Source organism: Lactuca serriola, chromosome 3, assembly GCF_051521515.1.
Source record: "Lactuca serriola cultivar US96UC23 chromosome 3, Lser_US96UC23_V15, whole genome shotgun sequence".
NCBI classification, from domain to species: Eukaryota; Viridiplantae; Streptophyta; class Magnoliopsida; order Asterales; family Asteraceae; genus Lactuca; species Lactuca serriola.
The window spans coordinates 281,058,764-281,072,135 of NC_136410.1; the positions used below are offsets into that span (position 1 = coordinate 281,058,764).

The 13,372-nt window shown below is 42.1% G+C and overlaps 1 long non-coding RNA gene across 1 annotated transcript; it reads right to left on the minus strand.

The window, feature by feature from the left end:
• Positions 1 to 680: 680 nt before the first annotated feature.
• LOC145094921 (uncharacterized) lies at positions 681 to 2,482 on the minus strand. The gene is made up of 3 exons (XR_013703646.1): positions 2,352 to 2,482; positions 1,756 to 1,821; positions 681 to 735 (listed from the first exon to the last, which is right to left on the minus strand). It is a non-coding gene; the product is annotated as an uncharacterized LOC145094921 (long non-coding RNA).
• Positions 2,483 to 13,372: the final 10,890 nt, after the last annotated feature.

Consider the following 13,372-nt stretch of genomic DNA (forward strand, 5'->3'; position numbering starts at 1 on the left):
TTCGCCTGAAGCTCAGTAAAAGTATGGTAAGTGGAGTTTGACACAAACTCCCGGATCTCCCTCCTCAGAACACCCAAATACCGGCTCATTCGAGCCTGCTCTGTGGCCACCAGCTCGGGGCAAAACATCGCCCTCTCATGGAACTTCCGCGTGATCGCCGCCACCGAATCAGTACCCTGCTTGAGGGTTAAGAACTCCTGAACCAATCGTTCCCGCTCCACCGGGGGAACGTACTCATCCCTGAACATGGTAGTGAACCCCTCCCATGTCAATGCCGCAGTCTCTGCCAAAGTGAAGTTCGCCGTCACGAACTTCCACCAGTCCTTTGCTCCCAGACGGAGCTGGTTCAAAGCGAACCGTACCCTTAGGTGCTCCGGGCATGAACAAGTGTAGAAGCACCCCTCTATATCTGCGATCCACCTCATCGCAGCAATCGGATCCTGCGTCCCATAGAACTCTGGTGGCTTTGTGTTGCTGAACTCTCGGAACAGCAATGAATCACCCCCCTGTGGCCTAGCAGCGGCCACAGCTGCGGTAGCTGCAGCGGTTGCAGCCTCAGTCAATGCGGCGTACCGCTCGTCGAACGTCTCCATCAGGGTGGTCCTGATAGACCCAAACATCTCCGGGATCTCAGCCCGGATCGCCGCCGCCACCTCCTCGTGGATCATCTGACGAATATCCTCGTCACTCACACCGCTCGTACCTGCTCCGTGACGCGGTCTAACCATGATATCTCTGAAATACAACATAAAACTATCAGAGATTCTATCAAGTGTAATTGCACTCGATAACGCGACCCTACCTCGTCCCCGATATCCAGGGATTCTTACTTGGGTCTCCCACTGACCCGGTGTCCTCGGTAGTACGGGCCCAATACTACCGACCACACCGCATCAGTGTTCATCCCAAGTCCTCCTCCCCAAACTTCGGATAGTGAGTACTCTACTTCTGATATGCACTATCTACCCGCATACTAGCAAGGCATCTCATATAAGCAAACTTCCCTAGACTAAGGCATCACAAATCAGGCCACTCTAGTCCTATCATGAATACCTAGTCTTCTAGCATACATAACAATTCATATCATATAATATTGTAAGGTATTTTGGGGATCTTTACCGTTCGGGCGCTGACTGATCGTACACACTGCTTCTTTCTTGCTTACCACAAAACCATTTACAAAAGTTTATGCCTTTATTTGAAAAGTTTCCTCAAATCCTCGGTTTGAGTTCAGTTACCCCCAAAGGTGCACCCGAATCCCTCAAACCAAGGCTCTGATACCAATTGTAACAACTCAAATTTTTCAAACAAATTTTTCAATTTTAAAACATAATTATTTCCATTAAAATAAGGCATAAATAGTTTAATTATTCAATCAATACAATTATTCAAAATCCCAAGATCATAAAAAAATCTCCAGTGTGTATCGATCATGCCGGCGCCTTTCCACGGTCCTCGCTAGTACCTGAAATACATGCACAACAACTGTAAGCATAAATGCTTAGTGAGTTCCCCAATATACACTTACGCACATACGCCTTTCCAGGCCCTGACCTTCCGGTCCTCATTACAACGCCTTCCGGCCCATAACATAATCGCCTTCCGGCCCATAACACATTGCCTTCTGGCCCACATATCATACATAGCACATATAACAATTAACTTACCACATATAGCATACATATCACATAACATATCCGACCTTCTGGTCACACAGTCAAACCCTTCCGGGTACAGTATAGTGAGAAGACTCACCTCGTATATGCTGAAAGCTAGCAACTCCTGAAATGACTCGTGCACAACCGACGAGCTACAACCTCCCTATAACATTACATAACTTATTAATACTTATCTCTTCTAAGTGTGACTATCCCTAAGAAGTCAGACTTAGGTCAACTCTGGTCAACGGTCAACGGTCAGCTCGACCGGACTCGGCGAGTACCATGGCGACTCGGCGAGTCTAGACGTCTTCCAACTTTCTGAGGTTCCTTATCTACTCGTCGAGTACCCTCCTCGACCCGATGAGTTACTCCTGGAAGAATCGCGGGGCCACCCCGACTCCACTCGCCGAGTCTGAAGAACAACTCGGCGAGTCCCAGTAAATCTTCAAGCTACTCGCCGAGTCTGAAGAACAACTCGGCGAGTCCATGCCATGCAGACGAGTAACTGCTTCCTGAATTACATATGGTCCCAAGATATACAACCATGGGACCCTCTGGACGTCTAAACATCTCATTACTGGGGTAAAAGCATTTGGGTAATAACATAATAACCCATCTAATCACTAAATGGGTTTCATAAACCCTAAACTCACATACACATCAAAATAACAGATTTGGTCCGAGTATTACCTGAAAACGCACTCTCTGTGTCCCCCAAATCTCAGGACTCAATCCTCCTTGATATTCCTTTAGCCAAATCCCTCTTCTTCTTGCCTAACCAATTCTTCCAAGTTCCAAAAGCTTTCTCTCCTGCTCTAGACGTCCACAGCGATTAGGGTTCTTCTCAATCGACCAAAAGACTGAAAATGACGGCCTAAGAGGCGTTAAATACGATCCAAACTGAACGGTTAGGGTTTCTGCTGAACAACGTCGACTCGCCGAGTCCATATCTGGACTCGTCGAGTCCAGTCGCGGACCCGCGACCAAGTCTGCGATCCTACTCGGCGAGTCTAGGCTCCAACTCGCCGAGTCCCCTCTTAAATCACCCCAAAAACATAATTTTAATAATACCTGGGATTCCGGCTGTTACATGTATGCTACTGGGCCTATTCGGGCGACGATTTCGAAAGGTCCAATGTATCGCGGGTTCAGCTTTCCCCGTTTTCCGAAACGTATAACCCCTTTCCAGGGTGAGACTTTCAACAATACTCGATCACCGACCTGGAATTCTAAGGGCTTTCGCCGTTTATCGGCGTAGCTCTTTTATCGGTCACGCGATGCCTGTAATCGAGCTCTGATCTGAACGATCTTTTCTGTGGTTTCGCGAATGATCTTCGGTCCTGTTAGTGCCCTGTCCGACGTATACGTTCTTGCTAGCTGGGTGTCACCTACTTCAGCCCAACATAACGGTGACCTACATTTACGCCCGTATAGTGCTTCGAAAGGGGCCACCTTGATGCTCGAATGGTAACTATTGTTATATGAGAATTCGATCAATGGTAGGTGGGTATCCCAAGACTTTCCAAAGTCTATCACACATTGCCTTATGGAGTGATTGCCAAAAGCGCGATGTGAACCTACTGTCCCTATCCGAGATGATAGATTTTGGCACTCCATGGAGTCTTACGATTTCTCGTAGGTACAAACGCGTCAGTCTCTCCATCTTGTAGGATTTTTGATTGGCAGGAAATGGGCAGATTTTGTCAGTCGGTCGATTATTACCCATATGGTGTCCAATCCATCCGACGTCTTGGGCAGCTTGGTCACGAAGTCCATAGAAATCCCCTCCCATTTCCACCCAGGGATTGCCGGTTGCTGTAACAATCCGGAAGGTTTCTGGTACTCCACTTTCACTTTGGCGCACGTAAGGCACTTACCAACATAAGTCACGATTTCCGCCTTCATGTTAGGCCACCAATAGTGTTGTTTAATGTCCAAATACATCTTGTCCGAACCGGGATGAATGGAGTATCGTGTCTTGTGGGCTTCCTTCATAACGGTCTCCCTAAATCCTCCGATTTTTGGGACCCAAATACGGTTCATAAAGTAGTATACCCCATTCTCCTTGACTTCTAGGTTCTTCTCCATCCCGCGTAATGCCTCGCTAGTTCTATTTTCCGCTTTCATAGCCTTTGCCTGGACTGATGCAATTTGAGTGGCCAGATGAGACTGAATGGTTATCGAGTGCGTTTTCGTACGGCGATTAGAGTACTCCTTCCGACTTAATGCATCGGCTACCACGTTGGCCTTGCCTGGATGGTACTTGATCTCGCATTCGTAGTCGTTTAGCAATTCCACCCATCTTCATTGTCTCATGTTCAGCTCCTTCTGATTCAAGATGTGTTGGAGGCTCTTGTGGTCCGTGAAGATGGTGCACTTTGTACCGTACAGGTAGTGCCTCCAAATTTTTAGGGCGAAGACCACGGCTCCCAGTTCTAGGTCATGGGTCGTGTAATTTACTTCGTGCGTCTTTAGTTGGCGGGACGCATATGCTATCACCCTTCCACGTTGCATGAGAACGCAACCTAAACCCTGATTCGACGCGTCACAGTAGACCACAAAATCCTCTGTTCCTTCGGGTAGAGATAGTACAGGTGCGCTACAAAGAGCTTGCTTCAAGGTTCGAAACGCAACCTCTTGTCGGTCCGTCCATTTGAATGGCACGCCCTTTTGCGTAAGCAAGGTAAGCGGCTTGGCGATCTTAGAGAAGTTTTGGATGAATCTCCTATAGTAGCCTGCTAAGCCTAAGAACTGACGAATTTCGGTGGGCGTAGTTGGAGTTGCCCATCCTTCCACAGCTTTGACCTTAGAGGGATCCACATGAATTCCGTCTTGGCTAACTACGTGGCCTAGGAAATTCACACTCCGGAGCCAGAACTCGCACTTGGAGAGTTTGGCGTACAGCTTTTCCGTTCGCAGAGTTTCTAGGATCTGTCGGAGATGTTGGCCATGCTCCTCTTTGTTTCGAGAATAGACGAGGATGTCATCGATAAACACAATGACGAAGTTGTCCAGGAACGGTCGATAGATTCGATTCATTAGGTCCATGAATGCGGCAGGTGCATTTGTTAGACCGAAGGGCATTACGACGAACTCATAATGTCCGTAGCGGGTTCGGAAAGCGGTTTTAGGAATATCCTCTTCTCGGACTTTGAGTTGGTGGTATCCGGACCGTAAATCTATTTTAGAAAAATAACTAGCTCCTTGGAGCTGGTCGAATAGATCATCGATTCGCGGGAGTGGGTAGCGGTTTTTGACAGTGAGTTTATTTAACTCTCTGTAATCGATGCACATTCTGAAAGATCCGTCCTTCTTTTTGACAAAGAGCACCGGAGCTCCCCATGGCGAGTAGCTTGGTCGGATAAATCCCTTGTCCAGAAGCTCACTGAGTTGGCCGGACAATTCCTGCATTTCAGCAGGAGCCAATCGATATGGTGATTTAGCAAGAGGAGTTGCTCCTGGAACGAGGTCGATTCGGAACTCAACCTGTCTCTCTGGGGGTACTCCTGGAAGATCTTCGGGAAACACGTCCGGAAATTCACATGCTACTGGAATGTCTTGGATGTTAGTTTCTTCTTTGGTCTTGTCCACTATGTGAGCCAAGAACGCCAAATTGTTCTTTCGCAAGTGTTTTTGTGCTTTGATGCACGAGATAAGACGAAGATTTGTACTGGGTTTGTCTCCGTAAATTACTAGGGTTTCGTGATTTGGGAGACGAAGGCAAATGGCCTTCTCATGGCACATAATCTCAGCATGGTGGGGGCTTAACCAATCCATGCCGATAATCACATCGAAACTCCTAATTGATACTGGCATCAGATCTATTCGTAAGACGTGTTGGTTGAGGGTTAGGGTACATCCGATGTAGATCTCCCTAGTGGATTCGGTTTTCCCATTGGCCATTTCCACCGTATAGGTTTCATTTAGCTTCTGGGGTTGTTGTTTTAATAAATGTTTAAACTTCTCGCTTACGAAACTTCGCTCCGCTCCGGTATCAAATAAGATGCATGCATAAGTGTGGTTTAGGAGAAACGTACCGGTCACAACTGCGGGGTCCTGAACTGCATCACTCTGACCCATAGTCAGCATTCTTCCTGCTACTCTGTTTCCTTAGTTGTTGTTGTTAGGGCAATCCCGACGGAAGTGTCCCGTCCTTCCGCACCCGAAACAGGTGTGGCTAGGCCCTGTATTGTTGCTGCCGGCATTGGTGTTGTTGTTATTGCGGTGGTTGTTGTTGTTCTGGTTGTTTCCCTGACTCTGGTTCTGAGAAGGATAAGTCCTGCAGAACCTTGCAGTGTGTCCCCTTCGGTTGCAACTGGTGCAATGGAACTCCCTACATTCTCCTTGGTGATGGAAACCGCACTTGTTGCATTTGGGAAGATTACCGGAATAGGGTCTTGAAGCATTTGAAGCAGCTGAGGCTGGAGCATGTGGTGTGGCTGGAACCGGCGCAGTGACAGCGTTAACTGCCACTGTTTGCTGCTTTTTAGAGGTCTCGAGGCCCTGACGCCCCTTTCTCTTGTTGTTCCGCCCTTTCTTGCCATCATCCTCCTTTTTCTTCTCAGTCTCCACTGGCTTCTCGCCCTTTTTGTGGTTATGATCATATAGCCTCTTTGCCAATCTCTTTGCACTGTCAAATGTTTCAGGGTTCGCAGCTATCACATTCCCTTGAACGGGGGATGTCAGTCCCCAGATGAATCGTTCAATCTTCTTTCCTTCTGACGTAATCATACCCGGGCACAACAGAGATAGTTCGCTAAATCTCGTCATGTAGGCATCGATGTTCCCATTCTGCACAGTGAGATTCCATAGTTCCTGTTCCGTCTTTTGTATTTCGCCTCGGGGGCAGTACTCCGCCATTAACATTTCTTTCATTTCTGCCCAGGGAATAGAGTTGGCGACAGGGAGCGTCATAGCTTCTACGTGTCCATTCCACCAAGTGAGTGCTTGGTCCACAAAAGTGCAGGCCGCGAACTTCACCTTCATCTGCTCGGGGCACTCGCATATCTCGAATACCGACTCTACCTTCTCGATCCATCGCTTTAGGGTAATCACTCCTCCAGTTCCGTTGAAAGTTCGGGGTTTGGCGTTCGCAAAATCCTTGTAGGTGCACGTTTTAGTTGGTCCTTGATTTGTCCCGTTGTTCGAACTTCCGGATCCTTGCCCGTTACCTCCTCCGTTGTTCCCTCGGTGAAGTTGCGCCATAGCTGCTGTGACCGCAGCAGACACGGCTTCCTGGAAAGCAGTGGTGTCAACTTCGGGCGGGGTTGGTTCGGGATTTCCGCGAGTAGCTGGGCGAGGCATCTTCTTGTCACGAAACGGAAAGATGTTGAGTGTACGTGGTTTCCGTGAGGTCGTGGTCCTACTGACTAGGTGTATGGCACGAACTTAAGTACTTCTTTCATTTAGCATACAATCATAGATTCGCAACACATAGCAAAACACGTAAGAGTTCACTAATATCATCCTATGCCTCTTCCACTATGGCAGACTAAACAGACGTTCTCTTTTTGGTGCTAGAAGGGTATAGTTTTAGGTTCCCTAGCTATCCCGTTCTCATCAAGACGTGTGTTAGTTTTACTTTGGAGAGAATGTAGTTGATCAGGCTACATTCACTCCTTGGTATCACTAAGAACAGTCCCGAATTAACCGAGATACTAGTATTATTATTATTTTTTTTTTGTTTGGTTCGACGTTATGTTCCTATTCCTACTGCAAGCAAGCGTGTTTTATTTACTTGTTTTGTTCAGAGTTATGTTAGTCCCTCTTTTGGTTTATAGTTGCTGTCAATGTGTGGCTCGACATGCTAGTTCACTATAAACAAAGCTCTGATACCAACCTGTCACACCCCCGAACCAGACGGCGGAAACGTCCAGGGGCTGTCGTGACTCAATTGTATACCATAACATTGAATATATATGAAACATAACAACATTCGTCACCATTCATTAATATAGTACAACCAGTAGCGTTTACATGACATACACTGTTTAAATATTACATTCCCAAAAATAAATTGTTCGACTAGTACGTAAACGAACTGCAAGCCATCACTGAATATGAATTCCTTTGATTCAAGGGTTTCCTGAGAATACAAGTATTTTGAAAAACGTCAACATATGAAATGTTGGTGAGTTCATAAGTAGTATTTGAAGAAAAACAATGTTTCGTGTCGTTTGAAGAAAAACCACCAGAAAATCCGATATTTTCTGAGAAGGAAAGCTTTCGAAAATGTTTGTGAAGATCCATAGGTATGCTTGTTTGTTTCTATACTTGTAAAAATTGTTCATTAAAGTTGTATGCATTTCGAATCCGTATGTATTGAAAACCCTAGGAAAACCCGATGTTTTCCTGATTTCTTGAATTCCCTGAAGTTACATTGAAACCATTGCATAGCGTGTAGTGTCAGTCCCAGGCGACGTTGGATTATTTTTGAGCATGATTATTTGCTACAAACACGCATTACACAAACGACCAGTTTATAGCTATACTAACGATCCCGGAGGCGTCGTCCGTATTAATCACGTTATCCAATCACCCTGACTATGTGTAGTCCCACATCCGAAGAGTAAGAGGACACGAAGACCTCGATGACTCCATTAGCCGGTTGGGGATAAAAATGTACGAGGGGTCCCCGACCCGCCTCGCATGAAATGTAGACTTTACTAGCTAATACCAAAGGACCCTTAGGGACCAATAGTATGCAAGCCATTGAAAGTCCCTCTACGTTGTGCCAAGTCGGTGAAACCCAACACTTCTTAGAAAAAAAATGTCTTCGGGCCTTAAGATCAGGTCATTGGGCTAGCTAGGCTCAACGAAAAAAATTTTACACTTTTGGGGCCCAAAGATGGTGCGTAGACGTCTGTGCACACTCGCATGTATATTGAATTCCCAAACGTTATTTGTATGAATCGTAGTGTCGTCGTGTTAGTAGTTTCGGATTTTTATTGGTTCGAGACCGAACCAATTCGTTTCACAACGATTTTGGTATTGTAGTGTATTGTATTTCGTCGATAGTCGCGGTGCCATTGTTTGATCAAATTGCATGTATTGAATTAACCTTGAAAGTTTTCTGTTTTCAGCCCCTCATTGTTTGTAAAATTTACTTTTTCAACCCTTTAGTTAAATACTTTCCGGTTTGGTCCTTAAATCAATTTTCTTGACATTTTAACACCAAAAATTATTGAAATTGATATTTTTCAGCATATTTTTCATAGAAAACAGTTTAAGTCCCTGAAATTTTAGTTTCCTCGGTTATAACCCTTCTTTTTCGCAATTTTGACAATTTTGGCCCAAATTGTAAAATTTTTGCAACTTTGGTCCTTTTTAATTTTAAAAAAAAAAGCATTTTAAACCTTTGAAGAGGACTTAGATCACTTATGGTCCACTGTTTTACAGAAAATCACAGTTTTGGCCCTCCAAAACCGAAAAATTCGCATAATGGGCCTCATTGGGCCGAAAATGTCATTTTTAGCCCATTAAGCTTGAAATTTATGTTTTTAATCCTCTAAATGAGTAAATTTCCAGAAATTGTTTTATTGAAACTGTTTTGACACACTTCATCCATCAGAATTCGTGATATGTCAATTTGGGCCCTTAATTTTGTATTTTTCACATTTTAGGCCCAAAATTTGTGTTTTTAACCCAAAGAAAATAGTTACTAAACCACTTAACCATTTTTCTTGAAACACTTTGTATTTAGAAATATATTTGAAGCTAATATCATTTAACACAAGATATATCTCGGTTTTGAGGGGTTTTATGGCTAGATCCAACATTATAACACACAAATGCATACATATAAGCATGGAAATCATACAAGGCATACAAAACACATATAGATCTACACTTTCACTTGTATTCCCCCCCCCCCACAAAACTCATAAAAACAGAAAATAGGGGGTATGAAGCTCACCTTGGGTGTGGTTTCGGTTTTTGGAAGAAAAGATGGAGGAAAACTTGATGATTTTTGGCCTTAGCACCTTTCCTTGGTAGATCTCGAGTTTGAGATGGTTCTAGGGTGCAAGATCACGATTTTTGCATAGATTAGGAAAGGATTTTGATAACAAAAAGAATCTAAACCATAGATCCAAGAATAATCTTACCTTAGATGATGATTAACTTGCAAGATCCTCTTGAAAGCCCCTAATTTTTGAGATTTTTGGAGAGGAGAGGGGGGAGTGTTCTTGAGTGTTCTTGAGAGGGTTTGAGAGATTTTTGTGGTGTGTGTGTGTGCTTGTGGCCGAGAGTGAGAGAGAGAAGAGAATAGAAGTGATTTTGAAGTGATGTTGCATGGAAATATGGACTAAATTGCATGGATATCCAAGGGACAATAATGAGGTGGCATACTAAAGTCAACTCTCTTCTTATCTTCTTGGATTTGGGCCTTGGGCCGAGATTTTTGGGAGGGAAAGAAAAAAAATTGGGCCTTTGCCCCTAAGCCCACTATTAGAGTTAATCTTGGGTATTTATTGGCCTTATAAAATAAAATTGTGATTTTTATGCTTTAATAAGCTAGATTAGGTTAATCATGGATCAAAGCTTTCAATTTATTTCATTCTAGGCCCAATATGGCCCATAATATTGAAATAAATGAATGTGGGTCCAATTAGAGCCCAATTAGGGTTCTAAGCCCATGATAGTTTAATTGGAAGCCTATTGGTCCATTTGGATCCAATAAGGGAGTCCTAGTCCAAAATGGACTTAAACAAGGACTTCTAGGGTTTCCAATTGTTTGATGACTATTTGTAGTACTTGTATAATGTATTTGATTGAAGTTTTTGAAGTCGTAATCATAGGTGTCGATCATGTTCTTAGGTTTTTGATTCACATTAGCTTGAATGTATAGATTACATGACACAAAATTTCCAGTTGTGACAATTTCTCTTGGGTTCTTTCAAACATTCTTAGAGTGTACAACCTTTACTTATGATAGAACTCGTTTGTCATATATTTGTTCTGCTTCTTGTCAAAAAGTTTCTCCTAGAGCCTAGAAGCAGTTGATTGATCCACAACCTCCCTCAGTACTTCATCGAACAAATTCAACAAAATGGCACTATGTTCTTTCATCATAATGTCCACCTTCTTATCAGCCATAATGTCATTTGGCAGTTTTGCTTCTCCTTCTAGTGTCATTGCGCATCCTTTTTGAACCAAAAGAGCCCTGATCTTCACCTTCCACAAAGTAAAGCCATTTGAACCATTGTACTTATACAAATCAAAATTGTGAGATGCCATCCTCAATCAACAAAAACACAAACCGCAACTCTAATACCACTTGTAAGGATGTAATGGGGATAACTAACAAAACCAAAAGCACAAAAGACATTGTATTTACGTGGTTCGGTCAAGGTGACCTAGGTCCACGGGAAGGAGGGTAGTATTCTTTATTTTTGAGTTATCAAGCAGGGATTCTAAGTATAATTTTCATAGGGATTCGCCTAACACTCAAGAATTCAAGATACAAATTGAATTAGCATTCATCCCTATTTATACTTGAGGGATCAGACCTAAAACCCTAATAGGTCAAGATCATTGGCCCATTGCCCGATGAAAGGTTTTAACCAATCACAATCCTCCATGAAACATACTTTGGAACAGTTATCCTTTCATGAGCATCAAAAACACACATGATGGAACATCATCATCCATAAGGGCACAACAAGATTACTATGGCTTATCAATGATCAAGGTGGCACATCAAGTAATTGTTAGAAAAGTTGTCTAAGCCCCTAGTTATAATTGGTATGTACTTGACCCGATAGTATCATGGTTCATTTGGGTTGCATTCATCAAAGCTACATGGTAGGAAGGATATTTGAGTAAGAGGTTAATTATGATTAATTAATATATTATAAGAATAATATATTAATTGAGGAATCATAATATTAAATTTGTATTGATCAAGACATAATTTAAGAATTCATTTCGTGATCAAAGAACTTTATTCATGCAGAGAAAGACACTTAGGATAGGAGACTTATGGATGCAGGACCTTTCGAAGCACTTTCTAGTGTGCGCTTTAGTAGAGACTAATTAAATTGATACATATGGATTGGGCTAATGATCCATGATTGATTTGTGATGAGTTTATAGGTTAGTCCATGAAGTGGTTATCCAAATCAAATGGGTGGATCATAAGCTTATGGGTAAGGTTTAGGGTTACACATGACCCTTGATATTCTATACACACACAAATGCACACACACACACACACTAATATATATATATATATATATATATATATATATATATATATATATATATATATATATGTAAGTCCAAATTGGCTACATACTTGTATTTTGAAGAGTAAGAACCGATTTTAAAGTCTCCATAACCTCTCCATATTTATCCTAATTGTTCTTGGTGTTTTGTTTTCCATTTGAGGCATCACACTTAGGGTGCTAAGATTTCTTGAGGCCAAGTCATTCAAGCTACTACACAAGGTAATATTCTAACTAGGTTTTATGATTCAAATATCTCCTTGCATGCTAGTTTAGGCTTCATGCTTTGGAAAATGTTTATTTCAGGTATAATTAGAGAAGACTTAGATACAAAGCATTAGGGTTGTATGTGCATCATAGGAATGTTAGAGTATTTAAAACCCGACTGTGGTATTATAGTCATGGGTGTTTTCTATTATATTGATGCAATTGTGTGGTTTTCAAAAGATGAAAAATGACAATTCCGGATTCTGCTAGGGCCTGCTCGACGAGTCCATGTATGAACTCGACGACTAGGTGCCTTATGATGATGAAATCGTCGAGTTCATAAGTGCACTCGACGAGTTGGACAGTTAGTGGGTAGAATCTATGAGTTTTTGGCATGTTTTAGATTAGGAACATTACCACAAACTGTTTGGGTTCATAAAATTCGATTTTTTTTGATATGGTAATGTTTATCCCCATCCAATAACATGATGTTTATCAAATTCTAAGAAAACTACTTGTGTTTATGACGCACTAGTTATTTGTAAAATTTGAAGTTATCATGTGCTATGAATCAAATTAGGTCAAATTGGTAAATTATCTTCATACCATAATTGGATTAGTTAATATGATCTATATGTGTTCTTGAAAAAGTTCCATGACTAGTCCTCAAGTTATGGAATATGAAAAGTCCGTATGTATCAAACCATTAACTAATGTAAGTTATAGAATTCTAAGAGTCTTGAAAGGTTTCATAACTTATACACAAGTTTGGAATTGGAAAGGTTTCATTCATGGAACATAAAAGTTCGTAAGTTATGTGTTGAGTATTTGAGATATTGAAACTGATTTGGCACATCTGGTTATTTAGGGAATCCTTTTTAGGGTTAATCATTTTATTATTCCCTACGGTGCCTTTAAAGTAGAAGTTCTTAATTAAGCTCTTCTAAGGAATTGGTTTAATATTAGTCATATATTTTATATTTACAGTATATATTTATTGTTCCCTATAAATAATCATTAGGTTAGTGTTTGTGGTAAGCTTTATTTCCAGATTAGGGTTTTCTCTTTACGTTCATCTCATAATCAATATACACGAAAAAAGTTTATCAGATTACTTCCATATGTTGGTGATTGATTCTTGATTGTTCTTGATATTCCGCATTCGTCATCTCAGATTTATTCCTAACAAGTGGTATTAGAGCGAGTTCTTGTAGATATCTGCGATTTTTACAAGAATCGATCTTGTTTGCGGTGATATTTTATCATGAATCTCACTTT